This window comes from Phyllostomus discolor, chromosome 2 (assembly GCF_004126475.2).
Source record: "Phyllostomus discolor isolate MPI-MPIP mPhyDis1 chromosome 2, mPhyDis1.pri.v3, whole genome shotgun sequence".
Taxonomy (NCBI): Eukaryota; Metazoa; Chordata; class Mammalia; order Chiroptera; family Phyllostomidae; genus Phyllostomus; species Phyllostomus discolor.
In genome coordinates, this window is record NC_040904.2 from 131,320,187 (window position 1) to 131,330,293 (window position 10,107).

At 36.1% G+C, this 10,107-nt stretch overlaps 1 pseudogene; it reads left to right on the forward strand.

Moving 5' to 3' along the window:
* The first annotated feature begins 7,647 nt into the window (after positions 1–7,647).
* Positions 7,648–9,735, forward strand: LOC114513793 (annotated as a pseudogene).
* Positions 9,736–10,107: the final 372 nt, after the last annotated feature.

Below are 10,107 nucleotides of genomic sequence, written 5' to 3' on the forward strand. Positions count from 1 at the left end.
AATATTAATCATAAATAAATATTTTATTAAATCAAACTATATGAAAGTGATGAAATTTTATTTATCAGGGATGCTATTAAGAGATTGAAAATGAACAAGTCCCAGAGCAAAAGAAGAAATATGTACACATCTGACTGGCAGAGGGCTCATATTCAGACTTTACACATTGTTTGTATTAGTCAACTAGAAAATGTAGGTAGCCTAAGGGGAAGGTGATGGGTGAATGGGTAAGAAAGCTCAACAGGCAACTTAACTGTCTTTTGAGTTGTGTACATTTTGCATGTGCATGTGTGAATGTAATGCCTATCTGACCCCTGGTTTTGTTGAGAAAGGGTTTCCTAAAGCCTTTCTGTCCTATCGCTGCCCCCCCCCCATTGCTGTCCCACTCATTGAGGTAGAGAAGTTTTCTGATTGGTAAATTTGGAAGAAGATGGAGGTGTATAATAAATACAACCAGTCATTTCCTTTGTTCTCTTCTATGGGTTTCCCAGCCCACATGCCTCTTTTTTCAGCAATGACATGAGATCAGTGCCTGAGGTGTTGACCCTGCAGTGGGGTCTGCTCCGTTCGCGATGCTTGACCATGATGAACTGGAGAATGTCTATCTTCTTAAAGAGTTAGGTAGACAGCCCATTTGGCTGTTACACTGAAATAAGACTTTCAACAGCCTTTCTCAGTAACAATGGCAATGATGAAGGCCTTGATCTGTCTTGCTGGGTTTTATTCATCTTGTTTTTTGGTTTTTACTTTCTCACTCAGTTCAGAGGCAGAATAGAGAAAGATAAGAAAGAGGGGTGCTGATTTCTGAGCATTCTCAAGATGCATATAACATATATAAACTCCAATATGAATATGTTCATAAAATTTTATATAAATGGAAAAAAATCCTTCTCCTGAGTTTTCACTTATCTGAATCTTCCTTAAACATTCACTAAGGCTTCAGAAATGATGAGGAAGAGGAGAAAAAAGAAAAGGAGAAGAAATGAAGAGTACAAAATATTAACAATAGTTTCTGTTTATTACATGACATGTGTCAGGCACTTAGTTCATATATACAGGTATACCCAGAAAGTATCCAGCCTTGTTCTATGAAAAATAGAGAAATTTATTAGAGAAGATTTAAGATACAAGAAACATTGTACATAGGACAATGACACCTCGGTTCCTTTCAAAGTAAGCTTCACACTGTTCTTTCAATTGCCATCAGCTGCCCCATTGTATTTTCCTGAATTTCTTCATTGGTCTAAAACCTCTTCCTTTTCAAAGGTGTTTTTACTTTTGGGAAAAGCCAGAAGGACCAGGGTACCAAATGAAGGCTGTAGCAGGGCTAAGTGACCTGGATGATTTAATATTTCACCAAAACACTCTGAATAAGACATGATTGATGAGTGGACACATTGTTGTGATGAAGCCGCCAGTCACCAGTTGCCCATAACTGCGGCCTTCTGCATCATCTGAATAGTTTCCATGGAGGAATGTTCAAGCTTAATGCAAAATTTGATGCAGATTCATTGCTCTAATTAGGCATTTTGAATGTGATGAGCACACAGTACACATGCTCACTCAACAGCATCTACTGCCCCCACTGACTAGTACTGTGAAGTTGTAATTGTTCACACATGCACATTCTGGTCCACTCTCCTTGGCTGCCAGGTTACATGGATGTTGTGCAAAACATTCTCATTATATTAACAATGATTGGACTTTTCCTGGACAGACCTGGGTGTCTTACCAAATTAATCCTCTTAAGAAACCCACTTTACAGATAAGAAAACTGAAGCTAAGAAAAATTAAGCAAGTTACCTAAGACCACACAACATAGTAAAAGTTTCATTTTTCTACACTTTCATGCCATTTGCTGACTATTATTTATCTAGCTCTTGCCATTTTCTTGGCATATGGTACTATCATTTTTTTCTACATGTTTTCTGTCTTATGAAATAAATTATTAGCCTCTTTAAAATATAGATTATTTCTTATTTCAATTTATATGTAGAGTCTCTGAGATAATGCTCTGGGCACAATAGGTATTCAGTAGATATTTGTTGGTGATGTCATAGAGCTTATAAAAAATAAGATCATAAGATAATTTTAATATTAAAAATGTGACTGAACATGAGATAAGAAATTTGAAATTGTTGTGCAACCTTGGTGGATAAAATAGAGAAATCCATCTCTGTGCCACATAAACTACAACAGAATATATTACATATAAGTAAAATGTGTAATAAAATTTTTAAGGACTCTGAAAATCAGGGAAGCTACTATGTACTAGCTATGAGACCTTGAACAAGTCTTTAATCTCTCAGAGATATTTATTCCCCTCATCAGAAAGAAATTGCCTCTTCCTGAAACGGTTGTAAGGAGTAATAAAACCTTGAGAGGATTAAAAACTGTAATAATATGATATTATCAATTTAAATTATCTATTTAAATAATACTATATGATATGTATGATAAAATATAATACATAATATCATAACATGCTATATTTATATAATATTATTGACACATTTTATAATATTTACTAATTTTTTGGTCATAGCCCAGGGTGAGCTCTCAATAAATATTAAGCCTTATTTTCTAGACAGATAAAATGTTGTTATTGTCACAGATACGAAGTTGCTACTTTTTTCCTCTGTCTATTTTATTTTCTCCTCTTGCCAGTCACTTCTGTTCCCAGGCATATGTCCTGTCAGAACCATGATGTATTAATCAACTCCCTGAGGGAAAGTTTTTCCTAGGGCTTTTTTTCTGCCTAATTTTCCAAGCTCTTGTGAATCTTTCTTACTTAACTTCATCCCATTGTTGCTGCAAACCTGATTCAGGCTACAGAGCCCAAACTGGCAGAGTGTTTGTCCAACAGCATGCATGTTAGGTCTTCTTCAGACCCGTGCAACAGCATGGAGTACACGCTGCTCATTCAGCACATATCTAAAAATGCTTATTGGTTGGAATTTAACTTTATCATAAAACAAACTCACCTCTACTATCATGTTTGTGCCCTTGCAAGAGCATTTACATTTAATATAATTGTCATCCTAAAGGCAAACTCCTAAAATAAATTAATCTTTATATTGATTGGTTTTTTCAGTAACAAAAAGATGACTTTTTAATATATTAAAAGTATAAGCTCATAATTTTAAAAATTCAAATAAAATAGATATGAAACAAAAAACGAAAATCTTCCATGACCCCACCTTTATTATTGCTAGAAATAATCACTGTTGATTCTTGTGTATCCGTCCAGAAAATAGCTATACAAACACACATTTGCCAGTTTTGCACACACCATGCTCCCTGAACAAATATTTATTCTTTTCTTAGTACATGTAGAATCTACTAGTCATTCTGTTTTATACTATATTTCAGTATCTCTAATGTGGTAAACATAATTATAATAGCTGTGCTGGAATATAGGATCCACATTATTTATTTCAATTATGTTTATAGTATTACATGGAATGGGCATTCCATAACACATTAGGGAATTTTTCTGTTTATGAACACCCTGATTTTCCCATGTGTGTGTATGTGTGTGTGGTTACAAACAGTGCTGTCCTAAATATGGTTTGCCTCAATTACTGCCAACTTGGGTCAACATTGATATATCCACAAGTGGCTTACAGAAAAGGGCCACAGTTCAGTTAAAGTAAAATCACTTTTACATTTTAATAGGCATGGTTCCCCAAGAGTTTGACTGGTTTAGACTCCCAAAAACAGGTATGGGAGTACCAATCTTAATAGTTAAAAAAAATGGCATCCTATTGTATTGCTACCTTACTTTGCATGCCATTTTTACAAGTAAAGCTGAATATTTTTTTATTGCTTTCACATTTTGCTAACAGTGTGTCAGTGCAACTGTACTTTACATTCCCAGCTTCTTCCTGCCACCAAACATGCTATCCAAAATGATGACAGTCTTGTGTAAAAGGGGATTGTTTAACACACTAGCATCTGAGCAGTAGTTCTCTGACACTTTGCTTCAGGATCCCTGTGATTCTCAAAAACTGAAACCCCACAGTGCTTGTGTTTATGTGGGTTGTATCTGATGACATTTACCACACTAAAAATGTATTACTTGTTATTTAATATAATACTAAACCCTTTACAAGATAACATTAATAATTTCTATGAACAATAACTGTATTTAAAAATAGAAAACAGCTAAATTTCAGTATTCTGAATTCAATTTATTGCAATATTTTCCACTTTGCTTGGTAGTTATGAGAAAAACAAATACTCTAATATGAGAATTTATTCTAGAAAATTTGGAGACTTAAAAAGTATCAAAATTGAAGCTAATACTACTTATGTTTTATTATGTTTGTGTTTTTTCTTTTATTATTTTTGTCTTCACATTATCTCCATTATGTATCGTGATTAGATCTAACATTGATTGTGACTGGGCTAAATCAATTATATTAATTATTTTCTACCACAAATAGTGGTGGAAGTTACATTTCTGCATGAAGGTATGAGCTAACAAATTTTTTTACAACTTTCCCTCAGGATTTGTTTCATCTTTTTTTCTATTGAAATTGAGAGTTCTGCACCATCATTTTTCTTTTATCTACTTAATTTACTATATACACATATAATTTTACACATAATAATAAATGTGATTTCATACACCTGTATTTCTCCTTTGTTTGCTTCCTCCAATTTTCTCTCCCCTTAGCCTACTCACGTCATTTCCCTCCCTAACAATCCTGAGTAATCCTTGTTAGCAACCTAATATATATTATTTGTTTCCATGCTCCCATAATAATGCACATTCTATGAACACACATAAATGCAAACATACACTTCAGAGTACAACTATTTTTTTCAAAAATATAATAATAGTATGTATATTTTTCTGCATCTTGCTTTTTTTTACTCAATAATTATCCGCGGGGAATACTCACAAGGAAAATTAGTATAGTTTTATTTCATTATTCTTAAGGATTGCATAACATTTCAAAATTTATTCAAACAGTAATTATCCCACTAAGTGCATTTCCATTGTTGCTAGATTTTTTTAATTAATTAATTAATACTATTATTTTATATCCTTGCCACTCTGAACAATGATAAAATACACATCTTTTTTTTAATTTCATTTTAATCATTGTTCAAGTACAGTTTTCTCCCACTTACTCCCATTCCAGCCCACCCACCCACACTCCCCTCTTCCTCCCCATTACCCCCCACCTCTAGTTTTTGTCCATGTGTCCTCCAGATTTGTTCCTGTAAACCCTACCCATTCCCTCCTGAAATTCCCTCTTCTCTCCCCTCTGGTCACTGTCAGTCTGTCCCCTATTTCAGTGTCTTTGGTTATATTTTGCTTGTTTCTTTGTTTTGTTGTTTAGGTTCCTGTTAAAGGTGAGATCATGTGCTATTTGTCTTTCAGTGCCTGGCTTGTTTCACTTAGCATAATGCTTTCCAGCTCTGTCCATGCTGTTGCACAGGGTAGGAACTCCTTCTTTCTTTCTGCTGCATAGAATTCCATTGTGTATATGTACCATAGTTTTTTGATCCATTCATTTACTGATGGGCATCTAGGTTGCTTCCAGCACTTGGGTATTGTAAATTGTGCTGCTGTGAACATCGGGGTGCAAATGTTCTTTTGTATTGGTGTTTCAATGTTCTTAGGATATAGTCCCAGCAGTGGAATCACAGAGTCAAAAGGCAGATCCATTTTCAGTTTTCTGAGGAAGTTCCATACTGCTTTCCATAGTGGTTGTACCAGTCTGCAGTCCTACCAACAGTGCACTAGGGTCCCCTTTTCTCCACAACCTCTCCAACACTTGTTGTTTGTTGCTTTGTTTATGATGGCCATTCTGACTGGTGTGAAGTAGTGTCCTATTGTGGTTTTAATTTGCATCTCTCTGATAGCTAGTGATATTGAGCATTGTTTCATGTGTCTTTGGATTCTCTGTATGTCCTCCTTGGAGAAGTGTCTGTTCAAGTCCTTTGCCCACTTTTTAATTGGATTCCTTGCCTTCTTAGAGTGGAGTCCTGTAAGTTCTTTATATATTTTGGAGATTAAACCCTTGTCTGAGGTATCACTGGCAAATATGTTTTCCCATACAGTTGGTTCTCTTTTAATTTTGATACTGTTTTCTTTAGCTGTGCAAAAGCTTTTTATTTTGATGAGGTCCCATTTGTTTATTCTTTCCTTTATGTCCCTTGCTCTAGGAGACATGTCAGTAAAAAAGTTTCTGTGTGAAATATCTGAGATTTTCCTACCTATGTTCTCCTCTAGGACTTTAATGGTGTCACAGTTTATATTTAAGTCTTTTATCCACCTTGAATCTATTTTTGTATAAGGTGTAAGTTGGTGTTCAAGTTTCATATTTTTGCACATAGCTGTCCAGTTCCCCCAACACCATTTGTTGAAGAGCTATTTTTAGTCCATTTTATGTTGCTGCTTCCTTTGTCAAATATTAATTGACTGTAGAAACTTGGGTTTATTTCTGGGTTCTCTGCTCTGTTCCATTCATCCATGTGCCTGTTTTCATGCCAGTACCAGTCTGTTTTGATTACAGTGGCCTTGTAGGATAGTTTAGTGTCAGGTATTGTGATCCCTCCTACTTTACTCTTCTTTCTCAAAATTGCAGCAGCTATTTGGGGTTGCTTATGGTTCCATATAAATTGTTGAAGTGTTTGTTCTATGTCTGTGAAATAAGCCATTGGTACTTTAATAGGTATTGCATTGAATGTGTAAATTGCTTTCGGTAGTATGGACATTTTGATGATATCAGTTCTTCCAATCCATGAACACAGTATATGTTTCCATTTGTTTGCGTCTTCCTTGATTTCTCTCCTCAGTGTTATGTAGTTTTCTGTATACAGGTCTTTTACCTCTTTGGTTAGGTTTATTCCTAGGTGTTATATTTTTCTGTTTGCTATATCAAATGGGATTTTTTTTCTTGATTTCTGCTTCTGCTGTTTCATTGTTGGTGTACAGAAATGCCTTTGATTTCTGGATATTGACTTTGTATCCCGCTGTTTTGCCAAATTCACTTATTAAGTCAAGCATTTTTTTGCTGGAGTCTATAGGATTTTCTATGTACACTATCATGTCATCTGCAAACAGTGACAGTTTTGTTTCCTCCTTTCCGATTTGGATGCCTTTTATTTCTTTTTCCTGTCTGATTGCTGTGGCTAAAACTTCCAGTACTATATTGAATAGAAGTGGTGAAAGTGGACATCCTTGTCTTGTTCCTGTTCTTAGTTGAAAAGATTTTAATTTTTGCCCATTGAGTATAATGTTGGCTGTAGGTTTCTCATATATGGCCTTTATTATGTTGAGGAATGCTCCCTCTATTCCCACTTTACTGAGTGTTTTTATCATAAATGGGTGCTGTACCTTATCAAATGCTTTTTCTGCATCTATTGATATGACCATGTGGTTTTTGTCTTTGCTTTTGTTTATGTGATGTATTACATTTACTGATTTGTGAATATTGTACCATCCTTGCATCCCTAGAATGAATCCCACTTGGTGATGGTGTATGATCTTCTTAATGTACTGTTGGATGCGGTTTGCCAGTATCTTGTTGAGGATTTTAGTGTCAATGTTCATCAGTGATATTGGCAAAATACACATCTTTGATGATATATTCATACATATTAGCACTTCTACTTTTATAGGGAAAAAGCATAGAATCCCATACTGGAACTTCTGGGTCAACAGGTAATAAGGTTGGTTTTTTTCAAACTGTTCAATGGAAGTTGCAGATTGCTTTTCAGAAGGGATATAGAATTCACACTTCCATCATCAAGGTATGAGAATATCCTTATAAGTATTCATCACACTTGTTAAATTCTTAAAAGTCTGACTGGTATAAAATAATACCTCATATTATTTCTGAGTTAGAATGTCTCTTGCATTTTGTTGAAATTTTGAATATGTTCTTCTGCAGATAATCTACTGAAATTCTTTACATACTTTTTCATTAGCGAGTACTGTAGAATATTCACATGGGACTCTTCCTGCTAACAGGTTTAGCTGAGACTGTAAAACTGAGAACACTAGGTGCTATCCCACATTCCAAATCAAAATACCAGTTTTCCTATGCAAGACTTAAAAGGGGTTATTAAAAACTGGTTCAATACCAATGGCTATGCCTCTACCTTGGCTCCCAGAGCTCCAGGAACTCAACACAAAAAGATCTGCCTCTTCCTAAGTGCCTGTGTGAATACACCATATTTAACAAATTGGGAATGAGTTTGGGATATTGCTGTGATGTGTGGTGGTTGTATTGGGGTAGGAGGGAAGAGGTAGGTGGGAGTGATTCAGGAGTGTTTGCTGTTAATACTATCTATCTTGTTCTATCTTGACTAAATAAACTAAGCAGTTAACACTGAAAAAAAAAGAAAAAGAAAAAAACTGGTTCAATAGACATTAATCCATCATCCAGGTCCAGGATCTTTAATAAGGCTAAGAGTGTACTAAAAGTTTAAAGAGATCAATAATGAGGGGTAAAGAAGTGATCAATTGAAGCAAAGATCAGACAAAAAGAGAGATTTCAACGTGGTATGCTATTGGTTTTGAAGATGAAGGATAGGGGCCATGAGCCAAGGAATGTGAGCCCCAAGACAAGGAAATGGATCCCCCAGGACCTCATGAATGCAGCCCTACAAATACCTTGATTTTAGGACTTCTGACCTCCAGAATTGCATCTTAGTGCTGAATTGGGGAAGTCTGTCATATATCAAGAGGCCAATGGAGAAACAAGAGTTGAAATAAAAAATCTGTTCGTGGCCAATATATTTTCATTATACAGGCAATAGCCAAAGACGTGAATACAGCAGTGATGGAGTTATTGATCAGGGTTTCCACACTGAAGACTACCTGAGCCCGGGATATTACTAGAGCCATCTCTTATTTCCCCTACAGCAAGCAAAGCAAGATAAGGAAGAGGTATTCCATTGTGTACAAACTCCTAATGTCTATGCTGGCAAAAGTGGGTTTAATTCACATCATTGCTATGGATCTTCATTTAAAAAATTCCAGGCTTTTACAACTTGCCTGTGGACAACCTTAGAGCCTCAGTTTTCCTGCTTCAGTATATCCAACAAGAAATTCCAAACAACAGAAATGCAGTCATTGTAGCTAAGTCTCCTGAAGCTCCAAAAGGGCCCACTCATATGCTGAGAAACTCCATCTGGGTTTAGCTGTAATTCATGGAGAGGTTCAATATACAGTGCTGGTCATGGATGATGGTTGTCACTTCTGCAATGGTCAAGAATGCAACTTTCACCTGTCCTGGAGTTGCTAACTGATGATGGCCAATGAAAAGCCACCAATAACTGTAGTTGGAGACATTGGTGGAAGCACCACAATCATAGTGGATGACATATTGAATGTGTGCAAAGTTCTGTTGCTGCTGTGGAGATCCTGAAAGACAGAGGTGCTCACATGATCCATCTATGTCATGGTCACCCTGGCATTTTGTTTGCAGAAGCCCTTCCCCCACCACCTGACTAAAGAATCCTCTATTGATGAGATGGTGACCAGTACAGCCCTTTATGAGGTACAAAAGCTGCAGTGTCCCAAGATAAAGACTATGGTTATCAGTCTCATTCTTTCTGAAGCAATTCAGAGAATCCACAATGAAGAGTCCATGATGTACCCTTTCTGAAACATCCCTGTGGATAATTAGCTTTCACAGTTGCCTTGATTGTAGATCTCCTAAGGGATGCAGTACCGGCAATTATGTACACAGTGTTCCCTTTTAAGGGAGTCAGATAACCTCTCTTGCCAACTTTGGTTGGTAGAAGGCATTAAGATACTCAAGAGGCAGACAAAGCTAATGGACAAATGGGGTTAAATGTGTGCCTTCCTCATCCTGTTCCTTAAAGAAAAGTTACAGGCACTTTCCTGAAAAGAATTTGGAGATCTATTGGTAATGAAAAGGAGTTAACGGCAAAGTTTTAACTCTATAATGCTCATTCAGCTGTTTCAATAGCAGGGAAATGTGTGTTAATGTTGAATTTTGTTAGAGAAGCTGAGTGTCCTGGCACTGTTTCCATTCCAATTGTCCTCTGCATAGTCAACCTCATGTGAATCTTTACTGAGGATCGTATTTTTTCCTGAGAATGCTCTGCCTACAG